Source organism: Chelonia mydas, chromosome 5 (genome assembly GCF_015237465.2).
Source record: "Chelonia mydas isolate rCheMyd1 chromosome 5, rCheMyd1.pri.v2, whole genome shotgun sequence".
Lineage (NCBI taxonomy): Eukaryota > Metazoa > Chordata > Testudines > Cheloniidae > Chelonia > Chelonia mydas.
Genome location: NC_051245.2, coordinates 53,578,647 through 53,595,269, shown reverse-complemented (window position 1 = coordinate 53,595,269; position 16,623 = coordinate 53,578,647). Strand labels below are relative to the sequence as shown.

At 39.9% G+C, this 16,623-nt stretch overlaps 1 long non-coding RNA gene across 1 annotated transcript in view; it reads left to right on the top strand.

The window, feature by feature from the left end:
- The first annotated feature begins 946 nt into the window (after positions 1-946).
- LOC122465864 overlaps positions 947-16,623 on the top strand; it is a 46,138-nt gene continuing 30,461 nt past the window's right edge. The window contains exon 1 of the long non-coding RNA XR_006290980.1: positions 947-1,029. This is a non-coding gene — a long non-coding RNA (uncharacterized LOC122465864). The remainder of the gene's footprint in view (positions 1,030-16,623) is intronic.

The window sequence follows — 16,623 nt, the reverse complement described above, 5'->3', positions numbered from 1 at the left end:
CCACACACACACATCGTCTGTATGACCTGCTGGGAGGTGTTTAATTAAACCTGTGTATTTAAAATTTAACTATTTTAAAGTTGTGGGCCTGTGTGATCTTTATAGTTGACAGGAGATTGCATGGTACTTCTTTCATATGAATTCATAAAGGATTAAGTTACTACACAGGCAACTTATATAAAGGGAAAATAGAGGAGGAGTGTGATGGGGTATACCAGACCCTCTGAGGCCCCTTTCTGGAGGCCTCATGGCCCTGCCACACTCCGCCCCAGAAAAGGGAAATGGAGAGGGTCCTCCAAGCTGCCTACAGTGGCTGTGTGGGACACAGCCAGTCAGGGCCCAGAAGGTCAGTATAAGAAGAGCTGCAGGGCCAGAGTAAGGCCAGTTCCTTGCTAAAGCTGGAGGAGTGTGGATGGGGTGTGACTGGCTGAGGGAGCTGCAGAACATCAGACAGGGTGATGCTGCCAGAAGCAGGGGAGAGTGAGAATGAGCCTCAACTGGTGGCTGGGACTCCATCAGGACAAGGCCCTGAGGTAAGTGTGAAGTACGTGACATGGGGCAAGCGGGAAGTACCTAGGGAACTGGAGCAGTGGTGTGACTTAGATAAAGGGGCACAGCAGACAGTTGATATCTACAGGGTCCCGGGGCAGGTCTGGGCTCCCCTACCCCGCATTAGCCACTGGGGGAAGTGGCCTGGGCATTGAGGCACCCCAGAGGGGGAACTGAACTGCAGTGGCCCAGCAGGAGAGCTATGGCAACAAAGGTCCTAAGAGGGCGAAGACATTGTCTCCAGGGAGGGAGCCCTGGGGAACTGCTCTTATCCCACAGCAGGGATGACTTGAGGGAGACGTTACAGAGGAAACTAAGAGAGACCCCTTTTGGACTTGTACCCTGAAAGGTTTTTGCTTTGCTCTCACAGACAGACTGTGTGTGACTTTGCTGGAGGGCTGAGTCACCGAAGACCACCACAGACAGAGAGAGAGAGAAGGTGCAGGCATATGCACTCAGCCAACAGAACGCTCATGATGGGTGAGTGTGCCCTGTTACAAAGAGAGACTAAAGAATTCCTCTAATGCCTTGTAAACCTTACACAAGCTAGTCTGAGCATAAGCTTATGCTCAAATAAATTGGTTAGTCTCTAAGGTGCCACAAGTACTCCTTTTCTTTTTATCTAAAGTGATCACTCTCCTTACAATGTGTATGATAATCAAGGTGGGCCATTTCCAGCACAAATCCAGGGTTTAACAAGAACGTCTGAGGAACGGGGAGAGGGGGGGGAATAAACAAGGGGAAATGGGTTACTTTTTATAATGACTCAACCACTCCCAGTCTCTATTCAAGCCTAAGTTAATTGTATCCAATTTGCAAATTAATTCCAATTCAGTCTCTCGTTGGAGTCTGTTTCTGAAGTTTTTCTGTTGTAATATCGCAACTTTCATGTCTCCAATCGCGTGACCAGAGAGATTGAAGTGTTCTCCGACTGGTTTATGACTGTTCTAATTCTTGACATCTGATTTGTGTCCATTTATTCTTTTACGTAGAGACTGTCCAGTTTGACCAATGTACATGACAGAGGGGCATTGCTGACACATGATGGCATATATCACATTGGTAGATGTGCAGGTGAACGAGCCTCTGATAGTGTGGCTGATGTTATTAGGCCCTGTGATGATGTCCCCTGAATAGATATGTGGACACAGTTGGCAACGGGCTTTGTTGCAAGGATAGGTCCCTGGGTCAGTGGTTCTGTTGTGTGGTATGTGGTTGCTGGTGAGTATTTGCTTCAGGTTGGGGGGCTGTCTGTAGGCAAGGACTGGCCTGTCTCCCAAGATTTGTGAGAGTGGTGGGTCGTCCTTCAGGATAGGTTGTAGATCCTTGATAATGCATTGGGGGGTTTTAGTTGGGGGCTGAAGGTGACGGCTAGAGGTGTTCTGTTATTTTCTTTGTTAGGCCTGTCCTGTAGTAGGTGACTTCTGGGTACTTTTCTGGCTCTGTCAATCTGTTTCTTCACTTCAGCAGGTGGGTATTGTAGTTGTAAGAATGCTTGATAGAGATCTTCTAGGTGTTTGTCTCTGTCTGAGGGGTTGGAGCAAATGCGGTTGCATCGTCGAGCTTGGCTGTAGACAATGGATCGTGTGGTGCGGTCAGGGTGAAAGCTGGAGGCATGTAGGTAGGAATAGCAGTCAGTAGGTTTCCGGTATAGGGTGGTGTTTATGTGACCATCGCTTATTAGCACTGTAGTGTTCAGGAAGTGGATCTCTTGTGTGGACTGGTCCAGGCGGAGGTTGATGGTGGGATAGAAATTGTTGAAATCATGGTGGAATTCCTCAAGGGCTTCTTTTCCATGGGTCCAGATGATGAAGATGTCATCAATGTAGCGCAAGTAGAGTAGGGGCATTAGGGGACGAGACTGAGGAAGCGTTGTTCTAAGTCAGCCATAAAAATGTTGGCATACTGTGGGGCCATGCGGGTACCCATAGCAGTGCCACTGATTTGAAGGTATACATTGTCCCCAAATGTGAAATAGTTATGGGTGAGGACAAAGTCACAAAGTTCAGCCACCAGGTTTGCTGTGACATTATCGGGGATAGTTTTCCTGACGGCGTGTAGTCCATCTTTGTGTCCAATCTCTGGTCACGCGATTACAGACATGAAAGTTGTGATATTACAACAGAAAAACTTCAGAAACAGACTCCAATGAGAGACTACTGAATTGGAATTAATTTGCAAATTGGATACAATTAACTTAGACTTGAATAGAGAATGGGAGTGATTGAGTCATTATAAAAAGTAACCTATTTCCCCTTGTTTATTCCTCTCCCCCCCCCCCCCCCCCGCCACTGTTCCTCAGACGTTCTTGTTAAACCCTGGATTTGTGCTGGAAATGGCCCACCTTGATTATCATACACATTGTAAGGAGAGTGATCACTTTAGATAAGCTATTACCAGCAGGAGAGTGGGGTGGGGGGAGAGAAAACCTTTTGTAGTGATAAACACCCATTTTTTTCATGGTCTGTGTGTATAAAAACATCCTCACTGTATTTTACACTTTATGCATCCGATGAAGTGAGCTGTAGTTCACGAAAGCTTATGCTCAAATAAATTGGTTAGTCTCTAAGGTGCCACAAGTACTCCTTCTCTTTTTGCGAATACAGACTAACACGGCTGTTACTCTGAAACCTAAGTATACTGATTCGAAGTCTTGAGACCTGTCCACTGTACCCTGTTGCCCCCACCATTGAAACCAGTGACACCACTCAGATGCATAAGACAATTGCAATTCAGCCCTATATGTGTCCCAGTTCTGCAAGCACTTATGTATATGCTTAACTATTGGCACATGAATAGCCCTACTGAAGTAAACAGTGCTACTCATATATTTAAAGTTGTACATATATGTAAATGTTCACTGGATTTGAGCCTATGAAACTCACAAAATATTCATCCTATTTATATGTAAGTAGGGCTAGTATTAGGTCTGACCACCATGCCTGATGCTGAAAAGATTTTGAAGATGCACATCTCTAACTATATAGGTCCTGGTTCGTTTATGTCTTTAAGCACATATGTAACTTTAAGTATGTGCATAAGCCTATTGAATTCAATGGTACTATGCACAGAATTAGTTAAACATGTGCTTAATTAACTTGCTGAATTAAGGGTGACAGCTATTGAAGAAAAAATTGTTCAGATGGCCCAAATTTACTTTTAAGCGTCACACTGAGTCATAAACACACTTGTTAGGTATAATTAATTATTTCTATTGTGATAGCATCTAGGAGTCATCATGGATATCAGGAAACCATTGTGCCAGGCACTATACAAACACAGAACAAAAAAATGGTCCCTGACACAAATAGCTTACAATCTCATTGTACAAAGTCCATTCTCACAAAGTATAAAAGACAGCAGGGAGCTATAGACAGATGGGGGAGTACAAAGAAATGAGACAATTTTAATCAGCATGATAGGCAGTGATCTCTGCGCACCAGCAGTTTAACCATTGTCAGTTGTTGGTTTTTTGTAGTCATCACGGCAAAGGAGGGATTTGCAGGGATTTTGAAGGTTAGGTAGCTTAGCAGATGTTAATGGGGAGCACCTCCCATGCGTGACGGGCATCATGGGAGAAAGCACAAAGGTGCTCATTTGAAAATTTAACAACTGGCCAGTGAAGGCCAGCATCATTGGCTGACTGGAGGCAGGAGGAGTAATTGCTTTTCTCAAAGTTATACTCCTTGGATTCAAGAATCCATCAAATGCTTAAAATTTATTTTAGCCTTTAATAATCTAATTGCTGTGGTTATTCTACTAGAATTACATTTTTAATCAACAATCTTCCCTTAATCCTCATTCAATAACCTTCGTTTACCAAGTCTTTAGTTATCTCGCTAAACCCTGGCAATTTTAATTCCACCTTGATTTTTTTTTAATTTTAATCTCACTATTTAATGTTGTACTATAAATGTAGCTTCTTTATACAGTATATAAATTTAGCTTCTTTATACAGTATGCTCCCCAGCAGCTGTTTTCCCTGCTGCATGTGGATTAATCATATTGCATATTATCAACTCTCATACAGTGTTTCACACTTCATGCACAGTAGATAGAGTACCATAAATTACATTATGTGTTCAGATCAACAGTTCTGTCTCTCACTCAATGTGTCCCTTCATCAGCTGTGTTATTAACCACTTTAATTTTGATTTTTACATTTATAGCTATCAGAATAAATGTTTACTGTTTCCACAGTAGTGCTAACCTTATTGGTTTGGCAGGATTTTACTATAAACTGCATTTTTTAGACTAGAATATTTTAACAGCTTCAAATTGTATCAAGTTGAAACATGGCAAAAAGATTGCTAGCCTGAAAGTGGTCTTGTTTTTAATACTGAAATATTGTAAATGGGTTAGACCCTGATTAGCATCACAAAATAAAGACTTAGGCCTCAGTTCAGCAATTTACTTTAATACATCTTTAAGTCCCATTAATGTCACCAGTACTTACACCATTGCTTAAAGGTAAGAATGAGTTGTATATGTTGAAATCAAAATTAAAGTGGATCAATGAATCAAGGTTATAGTCCTAACTCTGAAGAGCTTATGATGTAAAGTTTTGGAGTTTAAACTGTAATGTAGCATTGTACAGAAGCATAAAACCTAACAGATCTTGTAGTTAATGGACAGTGGCTGTGTCCTTTGAATCCAAATCCAAAAACAAAACCTGATTCTTCCAAAGTGAGAAAAATACATTTTATGTACCAATCCAACTGATTAGTCTCTCATTATCTTTGCTTAAGGTTAGTTCAGGCCTTTTACTATTGCTGCAGTTACCCTCCCTCAGTCACCTGTCCTATTGTTTATGTATGCTTTTATTAATTTAATTTAGATTTTTCTAAAAGCCTCATTGTGTCTAAAGTTCAATATAAATACATAAGGATGGTATTGAAAAGTGGGTTTGGGCAACATGCAATGCACAGGGTCGTTGCCTTCCTTATGTACTACTACTTATGTAACTGCTATTTGCTAATTTTCTGCCACTTTGGCAATTATAATTGAGTCTGTCAATGTGTCCTAAATATTTTAATTAAATCTACCCAGTTTCCATCTAGATCCTGTGTTTTGTGGTTTTTGAAGGGAATCATTAACTAGGTTTTTTTTCTCCTCTGAAGTGACTGTATATACCAACGAGTTATCTAGTTCCTTTGGTATTTTCTTTTAGTTGCTCCAGCTTAGATTTTTATTTTATCAAGTAAATTAGAGGAGATGTTATCTATGTGTAAGTCTTGACAGAAATTCAATACCACTTGAGTGATCGGATGTGAAAAATCTAAACTTGAAGAATTTGTCTTGTTGCTATCACTTCTCCGGATGGGTGTTTGTGAGGCTAAATGGTTGCTTGCTCTCATGCAGTGTTGGAAGAGTTGTATTGCCAGAGACTTTGTGCTTCCCAAGTTTTGGTGGGATGGTACAACTTGGGCAATGCCTATAAACCTTAATCCAGCATGCATCAAGTATTGCATCTGATGTGCTGATGAGAACTCCTATGAGCTCCCAAGAGGTCCATATTAAAATTTAGCCAGCAGAATGAAGGGGGGTTTGGAGTGACTTCTCTATCCACAGTGGCACTCACCTACTTGCGTGATATGGCTAAATCATCCCTGCCAGAAATTAGTTATTTCAAGAGAGTTCTGAAAATCAATATTTTTTGCCTTTGGAATGCACCACATTGTATGTAATAGGTGGTGTTATGAAAAAATTTTCATATAGAAAAATTACCTCTGGATTCTCCTGCAATGGGTAAGATCCTTGTCCCATTGACGTCAAGGGGAATTTTGCCACTGACTTCAATGGGGTAAGGATTTCACCCCAGGTCTTTGTTACCTCAACCCCATTTCAAATAATATAAGTTGAGCCTGGAACTATAACTCTTAATATACTCAATATATTTTTTTCAGGGAAAATTACGAACACTTTCAATAAAGTACACTCAGTGTCTTCTGCCAGTGATGCTGCCTCATTTATCAGCCATGATTTTGGAAGTGTTTTCTTTTTCAAAACTTAAAGAAAAATAATAGATTTCCCCAATTCATCAACCTTCATTTCTGCAGAAAGTGCAAACAGGCCCAGGGGAGCGTGGGGGGTAAGAGGAGAGATTGCAGGAGTTTCTTGTTAAAATATTGACTGCACATCTGTGTCCAGTATAACTACATGGAAAACATTTAATGTATGGATTTTGATAATGAGCATAAAAAATTGAAATGGTCTTTTCATTAGACAGTTGACACTCCCAAACATCAGCTAATACTAACTGGGCTTACTCCTACAAGCAATTTACACACAGAAATAGATGTTTTTATAGATGGAGGTTCACTGAACTAAAAATGGGACTGCTCCTGGAGGGAAGTTCCTCTTGTGTGTAAATGCTTACAGGATGAAGTCAGGGAGCATTTTTAGGGACAGTGATGATGGTATTTAGTTTTGGAAATCCTGTTATTCACCACTTAAGGTATTTTCCCAAAATGAAAACTGTGAAGGCTTTCTTTAAAGTCTACTTAACATAAGAGTTTTAAAAAATCACTGGGGAGCATGTCACTGGAAGCACATGTTGAAATCAGTAACTTCTTTCCTCTGCCTCCCATCACTCTCGGCTTTCTATTGAAGCAATTATTTTGTAGTTAGAAGTATTGTGATCACTCCCCAAATTCACTGATTCTGAATTAAAGAGGTCTAGATTAACCCAGGAATAGAAAACACTTATTCTTAACATGCTCTGTTCTCAAGCGTTAGAGCTTTTTACCAGGGTTCTCTTCCCAGACAAGAAAAGGAAAGTGTACCTGGCATGGGAAATGTTGAACTAAACTCTAATTTCTTGTAGACTTCTCCTTCAGTATGATCTCTTAGACTTTTTTGTGAAAGATACTCTTGTGGGTTGTGTTCTTTCTCTTTATTGCCCATCCATTCCTTTTTGGATTCTTGGGCAGGACCAGCTGACTTTCCTGAGAATAAATTGCAGGTCTCTTTGCACAGGTAAGGCCTTATAAAAATGGGAGAGCAGACCCTAGTGAAATAATAATGCCAAATTTGGGCTGGGTCAGGAGTGAAAACAACGTTTGTTTTCCATTTTTAGTTGCTTCCTGACTTCTCAAAAATAGTATCTGATTGTCTGTATTTCAGTGGAATAATGATAAAATGCTCATTTTCTATTTAGTTCTACAGTCCATTCCTGTTTTGTCAGGCTTTTTGATAGAATCTTTCATTTGACATAATAGTATATGAAACACATTCTAATGGCTCTCAGGAGAGAAAAGTCTTTGCAGTATTGGAGTTTAAGTAGATCTTCAGAGACCTGACTTCTAATCTGTATCTTTGTTTTATTTTGTCCTTATGGTTGTCATATAGAAGAGTTTCTGAAATCTCACATTCACTTTTCCTTCTCTCCTTGGGCATCCCATATACACATATTTAAATACAGCTCTTTTAATACACCATATTTAATATAAAATTGTTTCTCCATTTGTAAAAAAAGGTTAAAGCCGGGTACTGAACTAGATGTTACCCCCCATTTCTGTCTCTCACTTCCTGAAGCCTCCTGTCTGTTTATGCAATGCTCTTCTTAAGGGAACTTCCAAACTTTCAGGTCTCTTTTCATATCTGAAGGCTTATATCTCTCCAGCACCTTGTTCTTGTTTCTTGTCTCTACAGATGGTCACGGGTGTGTCATGGCAGTTAAGCCTTACGTTGTAACATCTTGTGTTGGTTTTTGGGTTGACTTAGTTGTTCATATTTAGCCTCAAGCCTGTAAGTAAGGAGCCTCTCAGTCCCTGTTTGGACGTGGATTGCATTTTAAATATGAGTATGTTCATGTACTGTGATCAGGCCAGTTAAAGAGCTCCTTTAACATCACTAGAAGCCACTAGTATTTATGTTATGATTATTGGATGAAGAGTTTGATCAGTCAACTCTCAGGGATTTTCTAGCATATTTTTAAAATGACATTTGGATTTTGGTCCTTTTCATTTTCATTCTGGTCATTTATCATTTATATAATGATATAACAACATATGGTATGATAAAAGTATTGAACTGTGACAAATAACAGGTTCCTGCTGCAAAATGCTTATATCCTAGGGGTCAAATTCACCACCAGAAACCGTATTTTTAATTCTTTTTTGACCTGAGCGGCTACTTAAAGTGCAGTCTTCCAGTTGGGAATAGAAATTGACGATGGAGTCTGGTGTGTTCTTTAATGCAATCTTATTTATTTACAAACACTAAAGGAGATAGTTTCTCTGCTAATTGTCTCAAGTCTCTTTAGCCAGCTACAGAAACCCATTCACTATTTTCTTCCAGGGTTTTACACTATGCTTGTCCAGTTTGTCTTGCTCTAATTTTGTTTTGTTTCTCTGATGCATACATCTTGTGAAACAATATCTAGTGGAACTTCCACTCACCTGTTGCTAGTGTCTAGGAAGACTCCATTGTGCCTTACTGTAGGTGAAGTTTCTTTATCTCTTACAGCTATCTTAAATGAAAGGTTCATTCATACCCATCAATTTCAGTGGGGATTTTACTCTGAGCATAACCAGATTAAACCTTAATTTAAGGTCTGGGTAGTATATAAAGTTATGGGCTGGGCTGAAGTGGTGCATAAGTCTTCTGCTGGCCCTTTGCACTAGGGGTAAATTTCCCCCAAGAAACACAAGTTGTTAAATACAGTAAATACAACTTGAGCTGGACAATATTTTTTGGACAAATTATTTATCAAAAAAATTGATTTAGGGTCAACCAAAGCCATTCATGAATTCATGTCGAGTTTGACGAATAGTTTGCTGAATTTGATTGAACTTAAAAAATCAAGATGTTTTGATAACGTCAACCAGAATTCATGAATAGTTTTGGTGCCCCCAAATATGGGGTGGTGGGTTTGTTTGTTTGTTTGTTTGTTTGTTTGTTTGTTTGTTTGGAGAATTCACTAAAATAGTGTCCTGCTCTAGTGAAAACCAGAGAGGAGAAATACTCGCTACAAAATACCCAATAGTCTGGTGATCAGGATGCTCACGTGGGATGTGGGAGTTCAAGTCCCTGCTCCAAATCAGGCAGAAGGGGCTTGAACCCTTGTCCCCTATATACTACGTGAGTGCCCTGACTACCAGGCTATTGTATCTTTTTGTCCCAATACACAATGGGAAGGTTTTTTGAAATCTTGGAAACTTACATGGTCTGGGAAAACCATTTCCTACTCAGCTCAAACTACAACAGCATCAGTTTTGTTCTCTTTAATGCTATAGCAGTATTGTTTCTGTATTTTGGGAAATTTCTAATTTGGCTATGTTTTTAAAAATGGCAATGGAATGAAAACTAACATGCAAGGTATTACCAGTAGGAGTGTGTGTGTGTCTCTCTCTCTCTTTTTTTTTTTTTGTCTTCTTTTAAAACTAACTTTAAAAAACAGCAGTACTCCTATTTTTATGTAGATGTATGGCAATTGAAAATAACCTATATTTTGTCACAGGCTGATTAAGTTAAAATATAGCTATGTTTTAAATGAACTCTTTTTAATAGGAGGGAAATATAAAGGCATTGCATACCATAAATCAAATGTAATCAAACAACGCACCATTCTTATAGATTGAGCAAAATCCTTTTCCTGCTCACAATATTCATCACAGCTCAAATCTTTGTGCAAAGCTAAAAACTCTCCACCTCTTAGTCCCTCTTATACACCTGGCTGCTCAGCACAATGAGTTCAGTAATTGTTTTCTGCTTAGCTCAGCCATATTGCTACACAGCAGGAATCTTCTACACCCAGACAATTTGGGCAGAAATCCGAGGAAGCTCTCTTCTTTGGTTTTTACCTTGTCACTTCCAAATATTGTTAACATTGTCAATAGGGAATAAGTATTATTATGCAGACTTTTGGAGAGAAGACTAGATTCCCCAAGCTAGCTATATTCATTCCTGTAGGGAATTTGTACCAAAGTGTAGCTAATTAAAACAGTAAATATTCTGTCCTCCCCAGCCCCATTTTTGCAATATTTTTCTTGCTGATATTCTTCTTACACCAAGAGAGGCTTATTGCTACATCACGTCTAATACACACTCGGTACGCCACAGAGGACACATTCCAACCATATAAATTGGGCTCCATTAGGAAAAACAGTGCTTCCAAATAAACATTAGCACCGTCTCATGCTTTTTTTGGTGAATATGTTTAAAGTTGAAGGCTCTAATCTCATGCAAACTTCCATTCAACTGTGAGCCAAAATATTCCTCGAGTTTGCTATTGCCCACATTGGTAATATTTGTAGGTGTCCAATGGTCTGTGCAGTCCTCATAGACTGTCTCACTCCATTACTTTTAATGGAGCTAATTCTCTGCTGTCCACATTAGGAAAGAGGTAGCTGAAATAAACAAAGACCTTCCTTCCTATCTCACTCTGAGAATGAATGGAGATCTAGCAACACGAAGTAAGTGCTCAAACTCTCTAATGTATTTTTAAGTTTGTCACAGTACAAAAATCTTGTCTAACAATATCTCCTCACGTATACATTGAACTTTTTAATTTAGGCTTTATAATATAGTTAAACTTTAAAGCTAGCTAGTGACTTCACTGCCACTGGAAATACAAGGCTCAATCGGCAGCCTTGGATCTAGGAAGGTACAGAACATACAGCCAACTATTCCTCCCAAAGCATGAGAATTCTTGAGTGGTGACAATGACAGCTGCTTCCCCCATAAATACCGTATATGGGTCACACCGTGGTTGGAGGGGCAGGGTAGAGTATATAGTGCACAGACTGATTATTGGACAACACAGTGAGTGCTTAGTTGCTCTAAGTTAAGGCAGCACAGGATTGGGGAAGCAGAAAGTTGCTTACAGCTACCTTTCCATCCACTCTTGACTGCACTTTGAACAGCTGAGGTTGGAGCTCATAAAGTTTAAGGTATAAACCTGTCACTGTTTGCATGGAAGTATTTGATTCAATTTTTTAAAAAAATCATTGCATTTGTATTACTAAAAATGTGCAAGCCTTTGCCAAGATGATGTCTTATTTCTGGTCATAGCAATTTGTACTACTAGGATAGATTAACGTGGACAAAATTACCCACATCATAAGAATGGCCATACTGGGTCAAACCAATGGTCCATCTAGCAAGTACCAGATGCTTTAGACAGAATGAACATAGCAGGGCAATTTCAAGTGGTCCATCCTGTCAACCAGCCCCAGCATATGGTATTTGGAGGTTCTGGGACACCCAGAGCATCGGGTGGCATCTTTAATCATGTTGGCTAGTAGCCATAGACCTATCCTCCATGAACTTCTCTAGTTTAGCTCACCATCAGTCTTTTCACTTTTGTGGAATACAAGGGAAATATAAAAGTTTGGATAATGCTTTTGTAGGAAAATGAATCAGAAGTGTAAAGTTTAAAAAAAGAGACCCACCGAATACTACTTTGTCTCAATGCACATCCATAGCATTTCAGTTCCTATTGTATTCCCAGATAAAAACAAAATCTAGAAGCTTCCAGTATCTAAGTTAACTTAGCTTGGAAAGCAGTGATATGGGAACCTCCAATAGTCTGGAAATGAAGTTAAGAAAAACATCCAAAAGTTGTTTGTTTGAATCTGTGGACATCTCACCAGGCCTACTCAGGTACTTACTACCGTAAAACTCATCCATAAGATAACTTACATCAATTAGATACAGACTATTTGTAGACTTGCAAAAGGGTGTGGCATGGAGAAATGGTAATTGCATTTTTCCCCAATATCCTTGATCAAAATGAAAATGGAGAACACAGTTGTTTGCAAGAATTTACAAAAGGTCTTTGGGTTAGTTCAAATTTATTTCATTTTGAAGGTGAAAAGAGCAGCAGCTACTGACAGTGTCCAATACAGACTCTTAAGTGCTTCAGTTGGAATTGAGAGCCAACTACTGAGCAGTTCAGGGCTTTAGGGAGAAAAGTGGTTTCTCTCAATGAATACCAAAGACTAGTAACAACCTCAAGGCAGTACACAGGCAATAGTGTTCACTTGACCAAAAGGGCAGCCTGGAGAATTATATTGCTATTTGTTTCTTTTCCATTCGGGATTTTTGTTGGAGGTAAAAGTGCCTACAAAAATTATTATTCCTCATTAGAGAACTACAGTGCAGGTGCTGCATTTGTAATCAGGCCAGCAGTTTCTTGAGGCATTTTAAATCTTGAATCCTCTCCATTCCTTACAAGCATCCTATTTACTATCCCTGAGCAACAAGGCTCCAGATTGTGCTTCCTGTACAAGGAGATGCTTATTTTACTAATACAAATTAACAAAACAAAACAAAAGCCTAGCATCAAATTAAAGGTGGAGTTTAAAGACATTTTACACTAGGCCAGAAACCCAGAAGTTTGCTGATTCTCTTTTTAAGAAACATGATTTATTAGACATGGGTAGTAGATGTGCATAAAATGCAATTGAGACTCACAAATATGCACACCCAACCAGATGGATATGTAACAGAGTGCTTATAGTAGTAATGATGTAATATATCTGGCTTTATTTAAAAGACTAATGCCACAGTGTTTATAATACTTTTTTTAAAATGTCAGGTGAGGCACTAAAACCTTTGCATCAAAAATCTTGCACTTGGATTTGTGCAGCTAGACTGTTAATTATTACCTTGCAGGTTTCAACCCACAATGCACACTGTACAAACAGTGCCCTAAACAAAAGGGTGGTTCTATGTAAATTAGATTTAAATTCTATGATTATATAACTGACTGTCATAATGGAAGAGTACTGAGGAAGGCAGTGCAGGGCAGAGCTGAAGTTGTGTTTGACACTTACTAATTTGAGAGTGTTTAACTTTTAAAAGTTGTGTGTCAAATTGAAATAGCTTGTGCTACGGAATTTTGTTAGTTTGGAGGATTTGTTTTTGTTTTGTAGTGATGGCTTTTTTTCAGTCTAGAGTCTTTATACCTACTTATCTTAAAATCAAAGAAAATATTACCAGGAAGTCAGAGCTGAGCTGCCACAGTATTTCAGTGCATGGATGCATAGGTAGAAGGATAAGCAAAGGGACAATGAAACAACCAATGCTGTTTCCCATTCTCTCATACCAAAGTCTGCTTTTCTACTAGGTTCAATCAGGATTCAATAGTTCCTGCTCCTAGTTTTCTCTCTATAACCAAGTGGGCCTGGTGCTTGCTAGGGAGCTGATCCTGAAAAGTACTGAACTCCTGAAACTTCCATTAATGTAATTTTGAATTGAAGGCACTCAGCACTTCGGAGGATCAGGCCTCTGGGAGTGCGGACAAACCTCAGAACTCAGCCAATGGCTTCTCCATTGTTCCTATGCTGCATGCTGTTAAAAACAGCTCCAATTCCATCTACATATCAGTTAGAAATTTGTCTTTCTGCTCATGCCCCAAAATATTGAGACAGCTCCTCTGAGTATTCCCCAAATCCCAAGTCTGTATGTTGCCTGGATCCCAACATCACCTTGCCTTTCACTTTTCTGTCTTGTATGTAGGTAATCCATGGTTAAGTGGCTATGATTGCCCATATTTTAGACAGTTTTCTATCCTCGGTGATAACTACTGTGACTTAGAGGCATTTTTGATTAAAAAAACATGATGCATTTCAAGGTGAAGATGTGTACTGGGAGGAGATGCTGTGCACCTGTTAAAATGACCTGTTTTACAACCCTAGTGAAGGCAAGGCAACTGTTTTAACTCATGGCTTTTCCCTAGAGTTTACCTCAGCCAGCTAACATGGGTTAAAAATGCACCATTTTTGCTAGTGAAGACACAAACTAAGCCGCAGCCCAGAATCTCTCCCCAGGCAGAGTTGGGGCTATAATCCACCCTTGAGTCCTCACAGTCTTGGTCTGCTCTTGGGGGCTGGAGAAGTCCCCAGAGTAGTGAAGTGGTTGTCATGGGGTTATTCAGAGTCTTCTAGATTGCTTCACTCCTCTTACTTCCTGTTTAATTAGAGGGTGTCCACATCTGCTCTCATACACTGTTACATTGTTGACTAAAGCAGCATGTTCTGAGCCTGCCGTACTATAAGTAGAGTTGTTTCTCGTCCACTATGTAATATATAATAAGTCCACCAGGAAGTGTAGAGATGCCACACTTCCTGTACACTCTTTAAGCAAACTTTGGTTTCCTGTGACATGTTTCCAGCTGGAGCAGAAACAAAGCAGTCCAGGACAAACTAGTCCCAGGCTGCAGCTACATACAGCAGTAAGGAGTTTTGTTACCTCACTGCTATACGTAGTCCTGTTCCTAAAAAAGGATTTATCTTGACTTTGATCTTCTCATCAGTAAGGTACTACACACTGAGCTGTCCCTTTTTAAAAACCCGTAATAAATTAGACAACCCTGGGAGATCTGTATAGGCTTCAGAAGGCTTTGCAGGTGGACCAAGGGGCTGTAGCATGGCCCAGAATCTCTGTAACGTACAGCACTGTGACCCAACATACCTTTCATGCCTACAGCCCTGCCCCAGCCATGCTACCTATACTTAAGGATTGTACATTGGTATTGCCAGAAGGCAACCTTGTTGCTCTTATAGAGAACCAGTGCTGGAGGAATCCTCCCTGGCTATATAACCAGACTTTTACGGCCGATTTATGCTGCTCTGACCTTTTACCTGATGTAAAGTGGCTGGAACTAGAGTGAGTTGTATGTCAAATTAAATGGCTAGGCAGCAGTTCTGCGGAAAAGGACCTAGGGGTGACAGTGGACGAGAAGCTGGATATGAGTCAGCAGTGTGCCCTTGTTGCCAAGAAGGCCAATGGCATTTTGGGATGTATAAGTAGGGGCATAGCCAGCAGATAGAAGGACATGATCGTTCCCCTCTATTCAACATTGGTGAGGCCTCATCTGGAGTACTGTGTCCAGTTTTGGGCCCCACACTACAAGAAGGATGTGGAAAAATTGGAGAGAGTCCAGCGAAGGGCAACAAAAATGATTAGGGGTCCGGAACATATGACTTATGAGGAGAGGCTGAGGGAACTGGGATTGTTTAGTCTGCAGAAGAGAAGAATGAGGGGGGATTTGATAGCTGCTTTCAACTACCTGAAAGGGGGTTCCAAAGAGGATGGCTCTAGACTGTTCTCAGTGGTAGCAGATGACAGGACAAGGAGTAATGGTCTCAAATTGCAGTGGGGGAGGTTTAGGTTGGATATTAGGAAAAACTTTTTCACTAGGAGGGTGGTTTAACACTGGAATGCGTTACCTAGGGAGGTGGTGGAATCTCCTTCTCTAGAAGTTTTTAAGGTCAGGCTTGACAAAGCCCTGGCTGGGATGATTTAGTTGGGGATTGGTCCTGCTTTGAGCAGGGGGTTGGACTAGATGACCTCCTGAGGTCCCTTCCAACCCTGATATTCTATGATTCTATGAGTATCTCACCTTGTGTATCTCTGCCCTATGCTGCACACACACTGTGCAATTTTCTGACCTTCAGGGGCTGCAACTTTGTCCAGTATTGCTTGTACCCAACTGAACTATAAACTAGATATTTCAACATATTAAGAGGAAAAGGAGTATTTGCACTTGTTTCCTGGCTGCTTTTGAAAATGGATCTAATTTTTAAGAAAATTACATTTGAATACTACTCCAAAAGGAACTAAAGGATGTTTTTAAACATATCTCCTCCACAAAACCATCTACAATCAGTCATGACACAAATAAATCTTTTTGCAGTGTACATACAAAAACTAAGACAGAATGAAATGCAAGTTACTGTGTGTGATCTTAACAAGGATCTGGTGAATCTGTATTAATTCTGCATAGTTGATTAGTTGGAAAATAATGGTTCTGTATTGGAAACAAAATGTGTGACTTGGGCCTGATTGCGGTGATGCAATTCAGAGAAACAAACAGAATAGCATGCAGCTTTACCACAAAACCAATGATGGAAGGAGGAAGTATCCTCAGAGCTGTACACTTTACAGATTTAGATACATTTGTTTCTAATGAAACCAATTTGTGGTGGTGGTGTTTTTTAAAGGGTATATGCAATGTTATCAATATTTCTCCCACAAATAGCTGTTTTGACTTATGTAAGTGTTATCCCCAATTTTAAAACAAGTAAGAAAAATTGAAATAGTAAGAGACTTGCACAAATGACA